We start from the raw sequence: 23,547 nt of genomic DNA on the forward strand, positions 1-23,547 counted from the left end.
TGACTTTTCTGATTAGAAAGTGATTAAAAAAGAACCTCAAAGCATGAAACAGCTAAACAACTTGACATCTGAGGTTTCTTCCCAACTTCGTAAAGAAAGCACATTAGAATAAACCTTAAGAAATAGCTTACCTTACCATACTGTGCTAGACTAACATTCAAAACACTTCATGAGGGATTTTAATGCATTCAGATGCCGTGCAAAGCTTACACTGAAAGAAAACTGTGAGCTAGAATTTTAAATTCAATCTGAGAAGCACACAGCAAAGTTCAGCTTTAAAAGAAATTCTCCCCAAATACATTCAGAGAAGCATGAATAAATGTATTACCTTTCTGTTAAGAGAAGCAGCGTTCCTGGTTCGGTTTGGTCTGCAAGTGACTGCGGTAGCAACAGCCGAAAGTGGCCGCAGGAACACAGCACAGCAGAGGGCGACCACAGTCGCAGGAGCAGCTCCTCGGAGCGGCAGGACAGACCCAATGACAAGCACATGCAGACTGCTTTGAATTAGGCATGTTAGGGGCTGGAACTTTCCGAGTTTGCTCTCCTATAGGACAGGAGAGGTTTTCTCCTACTTAACCCCTGGGGGCAAGGTCTCCGTAATGGTAACAGCTGGCATACAGAGGGGCTTGATCTGAGCACAAGGTCAGCAAGCCAGGATATGAAGCTGACATGTAATTTCTAGCCTTTTCCTGCTTCTACAGGGAAATTGCACGAAGGACTGTTTTTAGTTATAACTTCCTTTGATCTTTTGGACTTAAAGTTACTTAGTAGATTAAAGCCATGTTAGCTGACATTATTTGCTTGCTTAGCCTAACTTAAGTGTTGCAGATTCAGTTTTCTGACACATAGGGCTACTGCATTTAAACTAACACAAATAAACACCAATCGTGTTTATTTCCAAGTTCCGGGGATTCTTGTGTTCTTTCACAAATGGCTCTTGAGACTCTGCTTTTAAGGCAGAAAGTTCATAGTTTTTCAAAGAGGCAGCCTTCTTTATTAAAAGAGAAAGTATTATTTAAAGCAGTTTTAAGTGTTTCTCTTCAATTGTCCTTAACAAAAACAGTTAAATGAATCTGACACTGCTTTTTATAAATTTGTGGTCCTATTGATGCCAGTATTTAAAATTCCACAGTCACAACATAAAAAGCTTACAAATACCTTCAAATAAATGCTTTAAAATTACCTATGACAGCTATTGGCAAGTAAGTGATAATTTACTGAATCCATGAAATCTAACTTTTTATGACTTTAATAAAAATGTGTAAACAACTCTTACAACGGGCTGTATTGATAGCAATTTCAAAGTTAGGGAAGGTAATACAAGCAGTCAAAGGAAAAAATAGATGAAATTGGGCTTCATGAAAATAAAAAACTTTTATATATTGAAGAACATTATCAAGAAAGTGAAAAAACCTTTTGAATGGGAGAAAATATTTGCAAACCGCATATCTACGGGGCTAGTAATTATAATATATAAAACTTACAACTCAACAATAAAAAGACAAATAATCTAATTTAAAAACCGGCAAAGTTTTAGAATAGAGACTTTTCTAAAGAAAAGATACAGATGGCTAATATGCACATAAAAGGATGCTCAGCATCACTAGTAATTAAGGAAATGCAAATTAAAACCACAATGAGAGACCACTTGACAGCCACAAGGATACCTAGGGCTTCCCTGGTGGCTCAGAGGTAAAGAATCTGCATGCAATGGAGGAGCCACAGGAGACTCAGGTTTGATCCCTGGATCGGGAAGATCCCCTGGCGGAGGGCACGGCAACCTACTTCAGTATCCTTGCCTGGAGAATCTCAAGGATAGAGGAAGCTGAGTCACAAAGAGTTGGACATGAAGTGACTTACCACAAGATAGCTATAGTCAAAAAAGGCGAGGAAGGAATAAGGGAGGGAGGGAAGAAACGAAGGGAGGGAAGGAAGAAGAGTGGGAAGGAAGGAAGGGGAGAGGAAAGGAAGGAAGGGAGAAGAGAAGGAGGGAGAGAAGAAGAGTTGGCAAAGAAAAACTGGAGTGTCATACAACATTGGTGGGAATGTAAAACAGTATTTACAGCCACTATGGAAAACAGTCCAGCAGTTTCTCAAAAAATAAACATAGAGTTACCATATGACACAGCAATTTCACTCCCAGGTAGAGTTGATCCTTATTATTTGTGGATTCCATATTTGCAAATATGCCTACATGCTAAAATTTGTTTGTAATCCCCAAATAATCTTCATGGTGTTTCTTAGTCCAACGTGAACACACACAGAATAGGGGGAAATTTGAGTCCTCTAACAGATACGACTGAGCGACCTCCCTTTCACTTTTCACTTTCACGCATTGGAGAAGGAAATGGCAACCCACTCCAGTGCTCTTGTCTGGAGAATCCCAGGGACGGGGGAGCCTGGTGGGCTGCCATCCATGGGGTCGCACAGAATCGGACACGACTGAAGCACCTTAGCAGCAGCAGAAGCAGCAGCACTCAAGTCCCCAGGTGAGGTTCAGCAAGGTGACATACTGCCTTCTTGCTTCAGCTCTCACCCTGAAAACAAGTGTTCCTTTTGCAGTCTATTCTGGTGCCATGTTTTTCACATTTTCATCCCTTTTGTTGGCAATTTCACTGTTTAAAATGGTCCTGAAGTGTCATGTACAGTGCTGTCTGGAGTTTCAAAGCTCAAGAAGGCTGTGATGTGCCTTATAGAGAAAATACATGTGCTCAAAAAGCTTTATTTAGAAGTGAGTTATAGTGCTGCTGGATATGAGCTCAGTGTTAATGAGTCAACAATAGATATTAGACACATGCTCAGTTATGTTCAACTCTTTGCAACCCCACAGACTGTTGCCCACCAGGCTCCTCTGCCATGGAATTTTCCAGGCAAGAAACACTGGAGTGGGTTGCCATTTTCTGCCCTAGGGGATCCTCCTGACCCAAGGATCGAACCCATGTCTCTTGTGTCTCCTGCATTGTCAGGCGGATTCTTTATCGACTGCACCACTGAGGAAGTCCCATATATTTGGTAAGATATCTTTCAACAGAAACACACAAAACAAGGGCATGTACTGATTGGATGTCACAAATGTGACCAGAGGCTTGAAGGAACCTAAGCCTGTTTTTACCTGCAGAGAAGTGACTTAGTATGCATTAATGCAGTGTTTGCAGAGACTTTAAAGAATATAACTACCACAAATAAGGTGAATCAACTGTATATACCCAGGAGAACTGAAAATGTTACGTTCATGAAAGAACTCATAACTAATGTTCACAGTAGCATTATTCACAACAACTAAGGCATCAGCTCAATTCAAATGTCCATCAAGTGCTGCATGGATGAACAAAATGTAGTGCATGTATACAATGGAATATTGTTAGCCATAAGGAGGAATAAAAGCACTGATACATATTACAACCTGGGTGAACCTTGCAAACACTATGCAAAGTGAAAGCCACACACAAAAGGTTGCATATCATATGACTCCATTTACATGAAATCTCCACAACAGTCAAATCCATCGAGATAAAATGTATCTATAGATTAGTGGTTGCCAGGGGCTGTGGGGCAGAGACAGAGGACAGAGGGAGTGACTGCTAACAGGTATTGAGTTTCTTTCGGGGGGATAGAAATGTTCTAGAATTAGGCAGTGCTGATGGTTTCGTAACTTTGTAAATACACTAAAACTCACTGAACTGTACACTTTAAAATAGTGAATTTTATGATATGTGGATTTTACCTTGATAGAGAAATGCTTGTGTACATGCTAAGTTGTTTCAGTCATGACCAACTCTTTGTGACCCCATGGACTGCAGCCCACCAGGCTCCTCTGTTCATGAGATTCTCCAGGCAAGAATTTTGGAATGGGTTGCCATTTCCTCCTCCAGGGGATCTTCCTGACCCAGGGATCGAACCCACATTTCTTATGTCTCCTACATTGATTGGCGAGTTCTTTACCACTGGCGCCACCTGGGAAGTTCCTGATAGAAAAATAAGAAAGGTATAAAATTCTAGTCATTAGACTAGTGGTTCTCAAACCTGAGTGTGCACCAGAATCTTCTAGAAAGTTTGGGAGAAGGCAGAGGGCTACAGCTCATTCCCAAAGATTCCGATTCTGAGGATCTGGGATGGGGCCTGAGAATTTGCTTTTCTGAAAGACCACAGGCGATGCTGACTCTGCTGGTATGAAACCCACATTTTGAAAACCAGTGTGTTAAAGACAACGTATAAGCTTCTGGAGGGCAGGAAAGGTAACTTTCACTTCTGTATCTTCTAAATTTCCCTTAAAAAGAGCCAATCTTGGGGAAGAAAAAGAGGGAGGGAGGGATAAGAAATATTTAATCAAGTAAATATATTGAAAGAGTCAGTCCTTGCAAACTTATGGTATGCTGACTTCATGCCTTATGCATTGCAAAGGCTGTAACAGCTAAAAATCTACCCCAGAGAATTAAAGAATTAAAATCCAAATCAAAACTACAATGAGGTATCACCTCACACTGGTCAGAATAGCCATCATAAAAACAGCTACAAACAATAAATGCCAGAGAGGATATGGAAAAAAGGGAACCCTCTTGCACTGTTGGTAGGAATGAAAATTGATACAGCCACCATGGAGATTTCTTTAAAGACTAGGAATAAATCTACCATATGACTCAGCAATACCACTACTGGGCATATACCCTGAGAAAACCATAACATGTACCCCAATATTGATTGCAGCACTACTGATAATAGCTAGGGCATGGAAGCAATCTAGATGTCCACTGACAGATGAATGGATAAAGAAATTGTGGTATATATATACAAAAGAATATTACTCAGCCACAAAAAGGAATGAATTTGAGTAAGTTCTAGTGAGGTGGATGAACTCACAGCCTGTTACAGAGTGAAGTAAATCAGAACAAGAAAAAACAAATATTGTATGTAATGCATAAATATGGAATCTAGAAAAGTGATACTGATGAGCCTATTTGTAGGGCAGAAATAGAGATGCAGACATAAAGAACAGACTTGTGGACACAGCTGGGCGAGGGGAGGGTGGGACAAACTGAGAAAGTATCACTGAAATATACACATTACCACGTGTAAAACAGATAGCTAGTGGGCAGTTGCTGTGTAACACAAGGAGCTCAACCTCGTGCTCTGTGACAGCCTAGAGGGGCGGGATGGGGTTGGGCGATGGGAGGGAGGTCCAAGAGGGAAGGAATATATGTATACTTATGGCTGATTCACAGTGTTGTATGGCAGAAACCAACACAACATTGTAAAGCAATTATCCTCTAATTAAAAATTTAAAAATTGAAAATGAAGGTATTTAATCATTCTTTGGTCATCTGAATAGTACTTTAGTTTAGTTTAGTAAAAAAGCTAACCCCATTTCACTATGCTCATCGTTCCAAGAGATGTAAACAAAGGTTCTAGAGTGTGGATCCCATAAATTACTCCAGGAAACCTCTTAACTTAGTTAAGGTGTCACAGAAACCAAAGACTTGAACTCCCAACGCATAAATATGTAAACTCTTATTTCTGCTTTTACCAGGGCACTGATTTGTACATTTAATCACTTTATTTTACAATGGTCTATGTTCTATTGTATGACATCCCTTATATGTGAATTTAAAAAGAAATAATGCAAATAAGCTTATGAAACAGAAACAGATTCACAGTCTTAGAGAATGAACTTATGGTTGTCAGGGGTGGTTAGGGAGTTTGGGATAGACATATACACACTGCTATATTTAAAATGGATAACCAACAAGGACCTACTGTATAGCACAAGAACTCTGCTCAATGTTATGTGCCAGCTTGGATGGAGAGGACTTTGGGGAATATGGATTTGGTATATGTATGGCTGGGTCCCTTTGCTGTTCACCTGAAACTATTACAGCATTGTTACCTGGCTATACCCCAATTCAAAGTAAAAAGTTTTTTAAAAATGGGTCTGTGTTGAAGGAAACCCCAAAAAAGAGGGGATCTATGTAAATGTACAGCTGATTCACTTTGCTGTACAGTAGAAACTAGCTGAACACTGTAAAGCAACTACACTTCAGTGAAAGTTAATTTTTAAAAATGGGTCTACATTAAAATACAGTTACAATTTCAAGTACACTTTTTGTATTGTCATGTGAAATCCATTATTTTATAGATAATAATCAGGATTATTTCCAATCGGTTTGTATGTTTCTCAACATATTAGAATGAAAAAGAAAACATTAGTAACCTCACAAAGTTCTGATGTTTTCTGAAAACAAAATCCTAGTTTTTCTCAGATCACATTACTTAGGTATCTTTCTTCATTACTAGGAAGACAGAACAGCACAGGAGAGGGACACAGAGACAAGAACTGGCCGGAGAGACATAACAGGTGGTACTTTTTAAAAAGTGAAAAAAAAAACCCACTGGGCAACAAACTCTTTCACATCTGAACTCAGTCCAAAATGTGATTCCAGATGTTGTTATATTTATTGACATTTAAAAGTCCCACCTATTAATCTTTGTGTGTGGGTTAAACTTCAAAATAGTTAGCTGTGAATAAACTGCGGTCTAAGGTAGATGGTAGAGTTCTGCTTCAGCCAGATTTCTATTTCAGTATGGTCAAGTCTACAGCTTTGTAACTGGAAAGTACAAGTTCAGAAAAAGTTATGACAAGAAAGTTCTTCAGATAACATCCTACCTTGTGTTTTAGTGTTTTTAGAGTACAGACTGTTGAGTACACGAAAGACTTCAGCCCGGAACCGCTCAAGTCAGAGTCAGAACTGGGAACTCAGTGGAGTCCTGAGATGCACGGTCAGCTCTGCCACTCACCAGCTCTGTACCCATGAACTAGTCACTTGATCCAGAGCTTAGGACCTCCTATTTATAAAGTCAACTGGGGCTTCCCCAGTGGCTCAGAAGGTAAAGAACCTGCCTGTAATGCAGGAGACTTAGGTTCGATCCCTGGGTCGGGAAGATCCCCTGGAGAAGGGAAAGCAACCCACTCCAGTATTTTTACCTGGAGAAAATCTATGGACAGAGGAGCCTGGTGGGCAACAGTCCATGGGGTCGCAAAGAGTCGGGCATGACTGAGCAACCAGCATGTTCACTTTCATACCTTAGATGAAATAATCTCACAGGTCCCTCCCGACTATGAATTCAGTTTTTATGAATTTGCATATCACTCAAATGGATAAAATGAACCACGGTTTTACTATTCAAATTTGGATTAAGAAAAAAACCTATACCGTCAAAGTTGAATCAGTGAGTTCGGAGTAAAGACCATAAAGTAAGCAAATTGGAGCAGAAACAAAATAACCGTGATGCTAAAATTCCTTTCCATCAAGATGGAAATATGTACATCAATCTTACATATTCCTCTCACCTGATGATTCACATTTAAATATCTTACGCCTTCTTTTCACATCTTATTTCCTGTTGAAAACACTATCTTCAAAAACTACAATGCTTACAAATGAAAATGTGATGACCCCGCTAAGGAACCTGAGGGTGAACCTCTTCACCCTTCTTTTGCTCTTCACTCCAGCCCTGGAGTCCTTACCAAGGCCTCTTTTAGTTTCCCTTGCTTTGCACTTCCTTGATTCAGATTTTATGGTCAACATTTATTTACTTTACAAGCCTTCTACTGTGCTGGCCCTTCGAAGGTCTCCCCTCAACTTGCTTTCCCACTATCTTTTCTTCCTTCCAGGTTTGGGAATGCTACTGAAAAAAGTCATTAGACAGGAAGGTAGAGACCTAAACCAAATGCAGACTCTCACCTCTGGAAGTTTCCCCGAGCTGCTGAGATTCATCTCATCTATCACAGATTCTTCACTGAAATCCCCACAGGGACTGCTGGAACTCTTTCCCATGCTCCCTATCTTAACGTCCTCCGTGAAAAATGCTATCTATTTTATGAAAAAGAAATGACCATGAGTGCCTGAAAGTATTATCATCTCTACCTCACACTTCTTCTGGAACTCATCCCTTATCTCTCACAATGTCCATGCCTCTTTCCTAAATTAACTACTTATATACTAGGTCTGTGCTACCCAATGTGGTAGCCGGTAGCCACATGTGCTACTTATATTTAAAGTAATTAAAATCAAATGCAATTAAAATGTTCATGCTTCGAGTGCACTTGCCACATTTTCACGTGCTCAGGGCTACACGCAGCTCATGGCTTTTGCACTGGATAGAGCAGAGAGAGAAGATGCCCATCACTGCAAAGGCTCACTGAACAGCTCTCCTCTAGATCCACATGCTCCAGATTGCTATGTTTCCTTCCCTCCCCAAGTCCAGCTACAACTTTTTTTTCCCCCAGAAACTTATTTCCTTAGAAAAAAAATATTTAGTTTTTTCCCACAGCCTAACCAAGTCATTCCTTGTCTTGGCCTGCTGGTGTTCAGGTCTCTCTCTTCCTTTCCTTTCACTGCCAGGCAATACTCAAGCCTCACTTCCTCTCATTCCTTAACTTCTAACAATCTTGCGTGAGTGCATGCTCAGTCACTTCAGTTGTGTCTGACTCTTTGTGACCCCATGGACTGTAGCCCACCAGTCTCCTCTGTCCTGGGATTCTCCAGAATACTGGAGTAGGTTGCCACGCCCTCCTCCAGGCATCAAACCCAGGTCGCCTGCATTGCAGCTGATTCTTTCTCCACTAAACCACCTGGGAAGCCCAAGTGAAAGTGGCTTAGCAGGGTCTGACTCTTTGCGACCCCATGGACTGTAGCCCACCAGGCTCCTCTGTCCATGTAATTCTCTAGGCAAGAATACTCGAGTGGATTGCCATTCCCTTCTCCAGGGGATCTTCCCAACCCAGGGATGGAACCATGTCTCTTGCATCTGCTGCACTGCAGACAGATTCTTTACCGTCTGAGCCACTAGGGAAGCCCCTAACAATCTTACTCACCATCTAATAGAACTGTTTCTTCAGAAACAAAATTCCTTTCTCAATACTCATTTTCTTTACATGTCTTCATTTCCCAACCCCGCTGGCAATCTCCTTTTCTCCTTGCTCAGTTTCCATCATTCGAACACTCACGACTTCTTTAACATCTATTCCATTTTCTTAGCAGATCCTCTGAACTCTCTTATTTTAATTCTTAGGCACTGTCCAAGCCTTCTGTCACTTGTCCTTTCTGTTCTATGCTTCCTACCTATGTCATCCCATTCAACTTCTTTTCTAAGTTCCATTTTTGCAATGTTTGCTATCTGAGGACATTTCAATATATATGTCCTGTTGACAGTTCAAACTCAGTAATGTCCACTACAAATTATCTTATCATCTTCAAACAGCTTCTTGATTTTCCTATTTCTATTTACTCAGTCACTTAAGCCCCAAATTTTAACTTAAATATTTATTCACTGAACACCTGACCTGTACCTTTGACCTTTATACCACTATCTACCCTTATTTATTTGTTCTCAAGATCTAGCCATGGTCACATAAACCCTCCTTTCCTCTCCGTTTCCTCTCCTACCTTCTATGTACTGTGCCCTGGAATTATTGCAACAGCCTACTTGTTTAGGCACTCAGTCATGTCCAACTCTTTGTGACCCCGTGGACTGTAGCTCGCCAAGCTCTTCTGTCCATGGGATTTCCCAAGCAAGAATACTGGAGTGGGCTGCCATCTTCTTTTCCAGGGAATCTTCCTGGATCAGGGACCGAAACCTCATCTCCTACACGGCAGGTGGATTCTTTACCACTGAGCCACTAGAGAAACCTGCAACAGCTTACCAGACGTGATCTAATCTATGGTACCCTAAAATTCCAATCTAAGCAACACAGAACTTTTAGATTTCTCACCATAACAGATAGATCTGATCAAGATGCTCCTCAGTACAGAAAACACTAATGGCTCCTGCATGCCACTAAGGAAAGTTCAAACATGGTACTTAGCTGGCATGCAAGACCCTCCAATATCTGGGTCCTTTCCCTTCCTATTCAGTGCCCTTGTCAGACAGAATGTGCTTTAGTCCAAAGAAAGTGGCACACAATCGCTCAGTGCTTATGCTCTTCCTTCTGTTTGCAGTGCTTTTTGTTTACATTTCCAACTTCCACCATCCCATCCATTCTTTACAACACATGACAAATAACATATCTTCCATGAAGCCTTCTGTGCTTGCCTAAGACAGGAATTCTTTCATCCTCTTCTAAGTTACATGACCCTGAGAGCACTCGTGTGGCACTCAGCACATGTTAACTTTTTATCATGGTCATTTGTATACCTCTCTTACCCTCTTTATCTACACATAGCAGCACAAGCTCTATTATTATAATTTTTACATACTTCAAGAAGATCTAGTAGCTAGCAAGTACTTGACAGATACTTACTGAAGAAGTGATTTTTTAAATTTGTTTTTACAATGTGTTACTATTACCTCTATCATTTATTAAACAGAATAAATGTACCTTTGGAATGTAGTCTGCAAAGTAAAATTCAGTACACAAAATCCTATTTTTCCTGCTGATTTATATGAGCCCCAAGGACCACGTCCACTGTGGTTGTAGGAAAGAAACAACAGCCAAGATTCAATATATTTTAATATGACTGCAACATGCTGCACTGTTCTCTACTTTTAAACTCTGAGTACTAAACTTCTGCTAAATACTCAGAGATGTCAGTAACTGGCTTCTCACCCTGTTCTCCAAACCAGTAGAGGTCACTCCAGAAGCTAAGATGCAAGCTTATTCCTGGACAGGTTTTAAATTTCTTTTTGTCTTGTTTCTAAGGTAAGATTCTCCTTGGCATTAGCAAAAAATATTTTTAAGGAATGAAAATAAATGAGTTTTCCCCCGCAGCAAGCCATTCAATTTAATGAACAGTAGACTTTCTGTTTAACTGCCGACTGATCTTACTGTAGCAAATACAACTTCTGTGATAAAATGCCTTGGAAACAAGCATTAATTAATCTGAGAAATCTTTGTATTCATTACGTCCTTTGCTTAATTGGATTAGAAACTAGGTAATCGTATGCATTTTCTCAACAATCCAGAGAGCATTTTGGTCATCCAGAATGAAATTTACTTATCAATCCATACACTACCAAAATTTTTAATGAAGATCAGAAGCTGGAAAATATATCTTAAGCAAAAAGCACAGAGATTAATAACTTTCAGAGAAAATGTAGGTCTTTGTTCTGTGAAGAAAAAATATCTTACTACGCAATACAAAAAAAATTGGCAAACATTTCAGCTCTCCTAAGATAAAAAAAAAATTACTATTAAAAAGAACTTTTTAAATGTGAAAAATAACTCAAGCAGGTTAGTTTATTGTAGGTTTCACGTTGGTATTCTGGTGAATATCTTGTCTTGACATGAGCAGCATAAACAGCATGCTGCCTGAGAGCCTTTCTCCCACACAAGGCATAAAGAATGTTTCATATTTTAGAGGAGGAGAGGAGGCTCAGATTTGATAGTTTTATATAAAAAACAAGCTGGATCATTTCAGCCATAACAAAATAACTAGACTGTAGATCATTTGAGAATATAATCTTGCAATGTGTGATGATTTAGAAGCAAAGCACAGAGCAGTCACGGGCTCTGGAGAGGTTCCAAAATATTTTTGGTTTGCAATATAGGATTTCAAAATAAGATATTTTACTTTTACCACAGATGCCCCTAACATGAAATATACTCCTAGAATGAAGATTAGTGTGTCTTAACTATAATCTAATTAGAACATTATTATAATGGTTACAGCTGTATTGTTACTAAACCTGAATTGAATCTAAAAATGAATGCAGTATGCATATGTTAGGAAGAATTATGACCAATAAACTGAAATTTTTCTGTAAGTTAGACTTCTAATATTGATGGAGAACATGACACTAACTTTCCTTATGTCATGAAATAAAAATACAGGCAAGTTAATTTTCCAAAAGTCAGAGTTTATTGGAAAATATGCGTCACTTGCGTACAAATACCTATCGTCATTACTAAAGGCTTTGATCAAGTAACACTATGACACACTGCATTCTCTGATATAAAATGAAATTGTATGGGAGAAAGTAAATGAAAATTCTAATCCTATTTTATTTACTTATACTTTCTGTAACATGTGGCAATATTATTTTTGGCAAGGAAAGAACCCTAAACTACCCAAACTCCAAAACAGAAGATATTTATTAGGGTTAGATATTTCACAAAAGTAGCAGGAGTTGTTTCATACGATGAAAGCACACACATTAGTTATTCAGTTCAAGCAGTTCAAAATTATGAAACTCAGGCTGTGTCGCTTCAAAAAGTCGTCTACATGAAATAAAATTCTGTGAGATGACTAAAAATATTAGAAATAATGTAATAACAAGTGGGAAAGGAGTAAGAATACTTATAAGACTGTATACAGATGTGGATGAAAGAACACATTTGTAAATGGGTTATATTAGAATCTAGAATTAGTTACTATGGACAATAAAAGGTTATCTCTTTTTCCCATGTTATTTTTTATTTCTAGTGTTATTAACGTGCATAACATCTACAGTGTTTTGTAACATATACAGCAACACTGATGTAAGTACTGAGAGGTAATTCATCTTGTAAACAGACAATGTAAATTTACAGTATCAATAAATATAGTAACGTAGGAAAATGTATTTTCCTCATGATTTTTCTTAATAACATTTTCTTTTCTCTAGCTGACTTTATTGTAAGAATATGAATATAATACAAATAACATACCAAATGAGTGTTAACTGACTTTTCATGTTATTCGTAAGGCTTCTGGGTCAACTGCAGGCTGTCACTGGTTAAGTCTGGGGGAAGTCAAAAGTTATACATGATTTTCCACTCACAGGGTGTTGGGGCTCCTAAACCCCATGTTGTTCAAGGGTCAACTCTAATTCTGTACATTATTGGATTTAATTTGCTAATAATTCATTGAATTTTTTTTTAATCTATGTCAAGAGATACTGATCTGTAGTTTTCTTTTTGTAATATCTTTATCAGATTTCAGTATTAAGATAATGCTTGCCTCATAGAATGAGTTAGGAAATATTCCCTCTGTTTCTATCCTAGTAAAAGGTTATCTTAATGTATTTAACATAGTAACTTATTAATAGCATGACAAATGCTACTTTAAAAACATTAAAACAAAAATCATCACCATGACTGGTGCTCCTCAAGAACAAGGCATCTTTGGCACATTCATATAACCTCAAATGAAGAAAGTATAAGCACGCTCTAGATGGTCATTACCATCCCTGAATGGTGGACCTTTCTGGGCTGTCAGCCAGAACGGACCTCCTGGGTATGTACTGGTAAATTCTCCAGCTCCAGTGTTGGGAAGTGTGGACACAACAGGACAACTGTCCAATGCCCATACCAAACCAGCATGTGTGGGCTGTGACATGTATCATTTGATTCTGGCATCCCCCAAAACTTAGGATACTATAACGGGATGGATACAACAAGCCAGTTGAGGCATCCTTAACCTTAAACATCTTGAGAGAAGACAAGCCCACAACTTTCTTTGCTAACTTGTTCCAGGTACTCATATAATCCAAGATCACAAAACTTCTGACAAAAACATAGGGAAAAAATATTTAAAGCGAATTTAAATATTTCTATTCCTTTATAATAAAACTCAAAACCTAATTGTATATTAAAAATTACCATGACAGATAACGTAACAAGCATAGGTTCAAGCATTGCCTTTGCAAAGAAACACCAAAGGAGATAGGAATTCCATTACTCTGAATACAAAGCCACAGCAGCAATGAAATAAACTTACACAGTTACTGACATCAAGAAAGTACATTATTTACTAAGCAGATCACTGTATCTGAGTTCCAAGTTATGTTAACAACAGAATACCACCAAGACAACGTCTGCCTTAAAAAGAAACAGAGAAGTGATATTTATCAATATTTACCAATTTATCAATGTTATTATTTAGTATTTAGACTTCACAAAGAACTGTCAACGAAAGTGTCATACTTCAGGATAATGAAGGATGAAAAAAACTGAGGAGTCAGAGAAACTGAACTAAATAGTTCTTTGTTTTATTTCTAAATTATGGCATCCACCTTGTTAGTCACCCAACAGACTGCTTTCCTGGATATCTCGGTCAATGACCAAGAATTGCTAAGTATGTGTTCTACTTAACAGCCTCAAGTCACAGTTCCTTACGTAGTACACTGTCAGCACGGCCGTCAGTCACAGTGAGGGAACATCACACACGCCCCCTCACCATCCCTTTGGGACATTAGGCCATGCCGTGCTCATTCCTTTCTTTGCCAAGTGGAATGCCTTAGTAATATGCACCCACACCCTGTTGGCTTTGCAACAAGTCAAACCCAGCATCAAGGATCCAACTCAGACCCTCTATAGAGCAACAAGTATAGCATCACAAACTTCTAAACTGATCCCGAATCTTGCATAAAGCTAAGATACATCTTTTGCTTAGACCAAAAAAGCCCAACTTTTGGAAATAACTGCTTTTCTTAATCTCTGATTATTTGCAATGGTGGTTACTATTGATACACACTTGACAACTAGTATTCAAACAGTATCCAGGACAGCTAGAGCTAAACTCAGATTTTATATATCCAGGAGTATATGAAAGATACTCAGTCTTTGCTACTATGATCTAAACTTCCTTATATATATTTTTTGACACTGTCCGAGATTAAATTTTACAAGCTCTGTCATTATACCTCCTAAGAGGGCAACAATATTGGCAGTGCTTATTCTCACAGTGATAAATAACTCTGTATCCTTGCCAAGAGGGTGAGTGAAAAAAAGGGGGGAGGTGAGAGGATTGAAAAAGGAGGTAAGGTCCTGGTGTTCATATTATCTTATCTTTGAGGGCAAAGCCCCCTGAACTAGTCCAAAGGAAACTCGAATCCAAATTAATAATAATGCACAGATTTCACCAGGTCACAAGAAAAATACTTTTTTTCTGATCCCAACTTCAGAGCATAAAACTATCTCATTGGTATAATACATTTTGAAATCAACTAAGTTTGTATACAGAAATACACATTTATTCCTGTTTTCTGGTACTAGTATACATGAAAGGTTTCACTGTGGATATGCCGAAGTCTCCCTAGAAGAGTTTTTATTTTTTAAAAGTTCCTTTAAAAAAATTAAATACTGGTCCCTTTGATCAAAACTAACTTCAAATAGAAGAGCAAGGAATTTTATAACAGCCCAAAGATTTTAATGATTTTCTCTGGATCAGCTGGCATCAGAGTAAGCCTATACTGACATGGGTAAGAGAAACATGTAACAGTATTAGTTATACGAGCAGACCATATCCATTTTTTTGTTTAGAATTTTTTAAAAATAAACTACTTCCATTTCAAGTATGAATTTGGGAATAAAACAAGTTATCTCTCCTTGGCTCTGGAATGTTTGAATTTCAAATTTCATAAAAGTTATCTCTAAGATGAATACTAAGAAAAGATTCCTATTTTATTTTTCATCTACTTTTATACTAAATGTTTAATGCTAACATCTTGGTGTCACTTTTTTTTTTAAGACAAGTGATTTTTTTTTTAAATAAAAGTAGAGGAAAAGAGGCAAAGGAAGACCAGCTAGGATAAAATCTTGTGCTAAGTAAATGAAGAGAATATAGTTCAGGTAGTTTTAATATGCTATGAACCAACTTCTTTTTCAAATAAACTCTCTAACATGGAAGTTCATATTTTAGATAATATGGATATAAGAGTAACATCTCTGCTCTCTCTGCTCTTTACAGATACATACATACTAACATGCGAAAGCAAATTATCTCATCCATGAAAAACAAATTTAATCTATTAATGTATTTGCTTGATTCTTAATGTTTTTTATAAAATGATTCAGTCTTAATTTTATATTTCACTTCAAACTATTTCATAGCTAAGTTTTTAAGGAGAATACAAGTGATCAAGAATCAAGGAGAAAGGGTGGAGGGCGGTATTTTTTACATCAAAATAAATCTTAACATTCTAAGTTCCAGTCAATATTTTTTACTTTATTCTAAAACTCTGAAGTATAGTTCGAAGTTTTTTAAAGTACAGTTGTGTTTCTGTTTTTGGCATTCCTGCTATAAAAATCTACTTCTGTGGACTGAGTCCTGCACACTGTCTCATATCCCAAGATCACATCACTGCATATGGCGGTGATACTTCATTCTTGCTCCCACTACCTCATATGTCAATACTCAGACATGAAAGCACTTTCCTATCACTCTGCTATTTTTCTAGCTCACATTCTTTAGTGAAACCTCAAATAACCAAATAAGTTCAACAAAAGTTTACTGAAGCTTAGGAATATAGTATGATTGCCTTTTATTTTCTACTGCCTCATAAGTTCTGAGAATAAAATTAAAAGGAACAGTTTGATTAATACATGAGTCAACCCCCTATAATTAACTTTAAGAAATCTCTTGTACAGAAAGAGAGTTTAACATATGAGGAAACTACAGCCAACGGATATAAAAGAGAGGAGTAACAGAAGGCAAATGGTAAAAGGAACATGGGAAATGCAAAATGGCCGTAGTATTGGGGTGATAAATTCAAGACACACACAAGTAATGGGGATGAAAAGAAGCAAGGTAGAAATGGAGGCAGTGAGAGGAAAATTGAAAACTGGAGGAAAAAGAGAAAATACAACACTGAAAATAGGGCAGAAGAAAAGTTAGGTGTTTCATGCTGTAACCTAACACAGCATGGTAATCTTTGCTTTTATAAATAAAAACAATTTATTTGCTTTGCTTAATAAATAAAAACAATTTATTAGGAGAAAAAAATACAAATGAAGAAACTACAACATTCCACATATCTACGGTTACTGCAGAGGCATAGTTAAGCACTCCTGTACACTAGCTGAGTGCCGAAGAATTGATGCTTTTGAACTGTGGTATTGGAGAAGACTCATGAGAGTCCCTTGGACTGCAAGGAGATCCAACCAGTCCATTCTGAAGGAGATCAGCCCTGGGATTTCTTTGGAAGGAATGATGCTAAAGCTGAAACTCCAGTACTTTGGCCACCTCATGCAAAGAGTTGACTCATTGGAAAAGACTCTGATGCTGGGAGGGATTGGGGGCAAGAGGAGAAGGGGACGACAGAGGATGAGATGGCTGGATGGCATCACTGACTCGATGGACGTGAGTCTGAGTGAACTCCGGGAGTTGGTGATGGACAGGGAGGCCTGGCGTGCTGCGATTCATGGCGTCGCAGAGAGTCGGACACGACTGAGCGACTGAACTGAACTGAACTGTACACTATGGTTCCTCTTGAAATTCCAGCCGACTTTCTATATAACCCCATAACATTCATTGTAATTGTGAACACACAGGAACTTGATTAAAGCACATTAGTAAGAACTTATGAAAAACAGAGGACTACTGGACTACCAGAGATGGGAGTCAGCCTCCTCTGACCTATGGACAAGGGTCATATTGAGTGCTAACTCTTGTCTGCCACCATGCACCCACTCCTCGCTACCTCTCGAGGTGGCAATCACCACCTCACTTCTTCATTAAAATAATCTCTTCCATCTGCCAAAGAAATAAAAAGGCACCAGATAATGGCATCCTTCCTTTTAAGAGTTCCTTAGCTTTGCTCTATACAGTCTCCTAATACTTGAAACAGATGTAAATCCACAAATGTAAACAAATGTAAATCCACATTACCCAGTTCTTTTGTTGCAGGTTCCTTTGTCTCCTAGACAATTCAAACTGGAAACAGCAAGAGATTTTGGTTTAGAGAAGACAATCTCTGATACTATGATACCCTTACTGTTACCTACAGAGCATTTATTCAGTCTAAAGATCAACTTTGGGACAAAATGAAAAATAGGTTTAACTGTACATTAAAATAATATAAGAGAGATGGAGGCTGTCAAATAACCTAATCATCAGGAAAAAAGAAAACACAGCTTGAGAAAAAAGAATTGACTAGAAAAAAAAAAAAGGAAAGCCAGTAAATCAATTACTATTGTAATTGTAATTGTAATCTATATACATTTAGAAATGTATATAGATCATTTATAGAATACAAATACTAGATTTTTGACTAGACAAAGTCAACTTTTTAAAAACGATGCTATCCACCTAGATGTCCATCAGCAGATGAATGGATAAGAAAGCTGTGGTACATATACACAATGGAGTATTATTCAGCCATTAAAAAGAATACATTTGAATCAGTTCTAATGAGGTGGATGAAACTGGAGCCTATTATACAGAGTGAAGTAAGCCAGAAAGAAAAACACCAATACAGTATACTAACACATATATATGGAATTTAGAAAGATGGTAACAATAACCCTGTGTACGAGACAGCAAAAGAGACACTGATGTATAGAACAGTCTTATGGACTCTGTGGGAGAGGGAGAGGGTGGGAAGATTTGGGAGAATGGCATTGAAACATGTAAAATATCATGTATGAAACGAGTTGCCAGTCCAGGTTCGATGCACGATACTGGATGCTTGGGGCTGGTGCACTGGGACGACCCAGAGGGATGGAAGGGGGAGGGAGGAGGGAGGAGGGCTCAGGATGGGGAACACATGTATACCTGTGGCGGATTCATTTTGATATTTGGCAAATCTAATACAGTTATGTAAAGTTTAAAAATAAAATAAAATTAAAAAAAATAAATAAATAAAAAATAAAAAAAAAATAAAAACGATGCTATCCCATTACTCTCGATACAGAGATTCCCCCTTGCCTACCAGAAGGGTTCCAAAGGGTTAAAAAGAACCTTCCCAATCATGCTCTTACATAAATTCTCAAGCCCAGCCAAACTATTCTCAAAATGAGTCTTGAACTTTATCACTTACATACAATTTGCTCATATTGCTCCTTCTCTCTCCCTACTCACCTCCACGACATTGACAAAGCTGAATTCTACCTATTTCTTCAAGGTACAGGTAAATTTCCTTTTCTCTTTTTAGACTGCTCTGCCTCACAGAGATCATTCTCTCTTCTGTCTACCAAACAACTGGTTTCTATAACATGTATTGGATATTTACAGTGTTATAATAGCACATTTTTTTTGTAGTGAGAATAATTAATGTTCTTGTTTAATATATTATGTACACACATTCTCAAAGACAGGATTCCTACACCTTGCTGACATATTTAATCAACTTCAGTACTGTTTTGTATTTGTGCCCACACCCTTCCTCCGGGATAAGTTTTCTTATTGTTGAATGCACCTTTAATTTAGCATTTCTTCTCAGGAGGTTAGGTGAATAGTGAACACTCTCATACACTTGAAATTTTCTTAATTTTGCTATCATTCTGGAATAATACTTTAGCAGAATACAAAAGTCTATCTATTCTAACAGAACTTTGAAGCTGTTAGTTCTGTCTTCTGGCATCTATGTTGCCAATGAGAAATCTAGTACAGATCTAACTAAGTCCCTTTAGGTAAAGCCTTTTTCTCCCAACTGTTTTCATATTCTCTCCTTTGTTTGCTGCAGTTCTACTATATTGTTTCTTGATGTGGATTTAGCTTTATTTACCCTGTTTAGTATGGGGGTAAGGGGTGCTTCCGTGGTGGCTTAGGGGTAAAGAATCCAGCTGCAATGCAGGAGACTCGGGTTTGATTCCTGGGTCGGGAAGATCCCCTGGAGAAGGAGATGGCAACCCACCCCAGTATTCTTGCCTGGGAAATCCCATGAACTTTCCAGAAATCCCATGGACAGGAGAAGCCTGGAGGGCTACAATCCATGGGGTCACAAAGAGTCAGACATGACTTAGTGACTCAACAACAACCCTGTTTAGTACCCGTGTACACTTTTGATGTGATGACTCATAGCTTTCAGCAATTCTGGAAAATCTGAGATATTACCTCCTCTGCTCTTTGAACATACTTATTTTACAACCTTCGTTAAAACTGCATAGTAGTGAATTCAACTCTAATTTAAAAAATTTTTTTGGCAGAGGGGGAGTTTTTAAACTTGTATTTTTGGTAACTGCAGGCTCATTTTTTAATGGGAGTATTTTTTATTTTGTTTTAACCCAGTTTTCCTTTATTCCCCTCTCCTGACAATTCTTTTTGCAGTTGCTTGCACTTGCTCCCTCTCCTAGCTGGATTTTGTACAATTCTTAGCTCTAAAACAGTCCTGACGATAACATTTAAAAACTATACCTCTACAGTGATATTAGGGATATATAGAGCCAGCAGACAAAATAACTCAGTTTCTGATCATTAAACTGTGCTTTTATCCTACTTTCTCCATTTAACTCACAGCTTCTAATAACACTATGGTTTCCCAAAGTTGGCAGCGCTGGCAACTTTTCAGGCTTCAGACACAATAATGGAAATCAGGCTGGGGAGAAAGGGTTCTCACTCCACTCCTTCCTTTAAGCAATAAGCTTGGCTCCTTTCCCATCTTCTGAGGAGCAGCTGAACAACCTTCTGCCTTCTGGCCAGGAGCTTGGCAGGCTAACAGTTCCGGTCGTACCAACAACTTTCTATTTCTGATCACTTTCAGGTCGTCTGAGATGTTTGTTTTGATTTTGAGTCAGCTATGACATTTTTGTTCTCTTTTTATATTCGGCCACTGCCATGTGGAGGATGGTGTTGAAACAAGTCATTTTGGACCAAGCCTGACCAGAACTCTCCTGTGTCTTTTGTCTGAACCTCGGTGCCCAGTATGGTGCCAAACATAGAAGAGATTCTCAATAAGTAACTTTCACACAAAAAGTGCAAATAAATGTGTATATATGAAAATATGTCAATGGAATCTTGAATCACAATAGAGGAGCACTAATACATTCTTAAACAATCATAGTAGAATATGTTTTATTTGCTCTGATTAAAAATAACCATACTGTGCATGTCAATCACATGAATGTGATAACTTCTGTGTAATTCATAATAAGCTTGAAATAGTTATAATTTTAAGAAAATGAGTGAGCTAATTGGCATAAAACACTAACCACAGTGTCTGATTTATCTCTTCCTGAATCCCTTTGTTCTCTACATACAATATACTAATGGTGATATCATTCTAAGAAAAGTTTATCTTGAATCAGAAACAGAAATTAACATGCATCAATCCATACTCATTTAGCAAATTCATTCACATATCATTCCCAGAAGAAACTCACCCCAAGAAGCTTTTTTGTAAGAGGAGTATACTCTAAGGAAGAAGAAAAGGTATTCCAAAGCACACCAAGAAACAACAGGATACAATACATTTACAAAGTGTAGTACAATAACATCACAGAAAGTAGAGCTATTATCCCCAAGTATTCTTAAAAAAAGGGGGGAAAAAAAAGGAGGGGAAGAAAGAAAGAAAAAGAAAAGATCAAAGAATAAAAAAATCCATCCAGGGTCTTGAGCACTGGCCAAGAGAAAATGGTCTTTGATTTTGGAAATGGTCTTCTGATTTTATTTTTCACTGACATATGCTTGGTACAGAGAAAGCAAGTTCATTAGATTATTGATTTCAAAAGAAATAATGTTTAAAAATACCCAATTGCCTTTAATTCTCTGTCCATCATAGGACCTCTCTGACTTAGAAGTTTACCTTTTAGGAGAATAAACACAGCAAATGGAAGTGTATTGTTCTGCTCTGAGCTAGTTTTGTTCCCACCATAACATAAAAAAATTGACATTATACTTCACAAATAAGTCTTCAGTTACTACTGGCTAAACAGACAAGTGTCCTTCTACCAGCAATGATGAAAGTCCGAGGTTACTGCACCAAAGTACAAACATCTCTACTTCATTTAAAACTCTGTACATTCAGCGATTAGTAATTTCAGCACAGCTACACTAGGTCATCAAATTGTTATATCATTCAGTTTACAGTTGGAAATGACCTCAGTGGTCATCTCTTTTATAGAATTCCTAATCTCATGACTGTTAGCTGTTACCTGATGAGCCTACTGATATCAGAATTCTCTAGAAGGTCCAATAAAACACAGATCACTGGGTCTTCCCCTTCCCCACTCCCCACCAGATCCTGATTTGTTAGTTTCAGGCTAGGGCCCTGAGATTTACATTTCTAACAAGCTCCTAGAGGATGCTGAAATGGCTAGTTGAGGCGCCAACTTTGAGAAGCACTGCTCTAGCTTCTTTCCCTTTTTACTATATCCTACAAAGCTGATGGGTGTTCTTTGGAAGGAATGATGCTAAAGCTGAAACTCCAGTACTTTGGCCACGTCATGCGAAGAGCTGACTCATTGGAAAAGGCTCTGATGCTGGGAGGGATTGGGGGCAGGAGGAGAAGGGGACGACAGAGAATGAGATAGCTGGATGGCATCACTGACTCAATGGACATGAGTCTGGGTGAACTCCGGGAGTTGGTGATGGACAGGGAGGCCTGGCATGCTGCGATACATGGGGTCGCAAAGAGTCGGACATGACTGAGCAACTGAACTAACAAAGCTAATCAAATGAATTCTCCTCAGATCAGACATTTATGTAGTATCTACCACTCTCTTACTAAAGCTACTCCATTTAATGTTAGCCCCTCTATAAATCAGATTCCTCATTCATTCTGACCTCATCTCTTGTCCAACCGAGCAAACCCTTTCACAATTCTGCCACTTCTGTTCACCCTCTGCAAGGAGGTTCTCTTTTTCTGCCAATAAATTTTTACTATTTTCTTAATCAATGGTTATTTATTCATTCACTAGTTCAATAAATATTTGTGAAGTACCACCACAGTGGGTACTATGGGTTAGTTACTAAGCTTGGTGCTGTGAAAAAAGCTGAGGTCAAATCTTCCATAATTAACCTTGAATCAACACCAAACACCCCATGACTCTAAATCTCTCTTAGAAATTAGATTCCTTAAACAATCAAAAACTTCTGACCCCCCAAAAGCATTTTGAACTGGTTTTTCCAGAAGTGGAAATGGATATACAATGAACTTACTATACTTTCTTTCCTTATCCTCTTATAAGGGCTTCCCTGGTAGCTCAGCTGGTAAAGAATCCACCTACAATCAGGAGACCCCTGTTTGATTCCTGGGTCAGGAAGATCCTCTGGAGAAGGGATAGGGGATCCTCTTATAAGTTAGAATCTACTGTAAAAAGAGTTAAGGGTTTAATAAAAGATGCCATTACGTATAAGCTGAATAGATTTGCAATATCTTCTTCTCACGTAATAGGCTTTAAAAAAGTAAGTGCTAGTAATTACAAGTTGATGCTTGGTATTCTCTACAATTAAAAGAAAACTGAAATATTTGAAGGCAGAAAATAAACCTTACATCTTGTTGTCTCTGGAGTTTCACAGATCACACAACAATTGCTCAGAAGTTAGATAAAAGGATGAAACTACTCAATGCCCTTTAAATTCTTCATATAAAATATTTCTATAGATAACACTATAGCAATACATATTTAATGGTAACATTTTACTCACTCTTTTGAATCAAATATTTCTTAAATCCTCAAAGTCCTATGAGTACATTTTAAAATTTGCTTTTACTCATGCTTACTTAAATTTTAAATAATATTTATTCATATTCTAGCACAAATCTGAATGAAGTCATACAAGTTATCCAAAACTAATAACTCCATGGAATAAATGGAATTATTAATGCTAAAAGAAGCTTTCACACAGACCCAATTAAATCAATGTTATAATTTTATTAAAGCATGACAGAAGAGTCCATGTAAGTGCAATAAAG

The 23,547-nt window shown here is 38.0% G+C and overlaps 1 protein-coding gene across 4 annotated transcripts in view; it reads right to left on the reverse strand.

The window, feature by feature from the left end:
* DISP1 (dispatched RND transporter family member 1) overlaps positions 1-23,547 on the reverse strand; it is a 218,627-nt gene that overhangs the window by 74,496 nt on the left and 120,584 nt on the right. Inside the window, exon 1 of one of the 4 annotated variants that reach the window (XM_044943153.2) lies at positions 3,725-3,867. The exons of 2 other annotated variants lie outside the window; for them this stretch is intronic. The gene's annotated coding sequence lies outside the window, so the exon portion shown is untranslated. Of the gene's footprint in view, positions 1-328; positions 1,341-3,724; positions 3,868-23,547 lie in introns of those variants that run through there. One more of the 4 variants, XM_044943152.2, reaches the window with a different exon arrangement.

Source organism: Bubalus bubalis, chromosome 5, assembly GCF_019923935.1.
Source record: "Bubalus bubalis isolate 160015118507 breed Murrah chromosome 5, NDDB_SH_1, whole genome shotgun sequence".
Classification (NCBI taxonomy): Eukaryota; Metazoa; Chordata; class Mammalia; order Artiodactyla; family Bovidae; genus Bubalus; species Bubalus bubalis.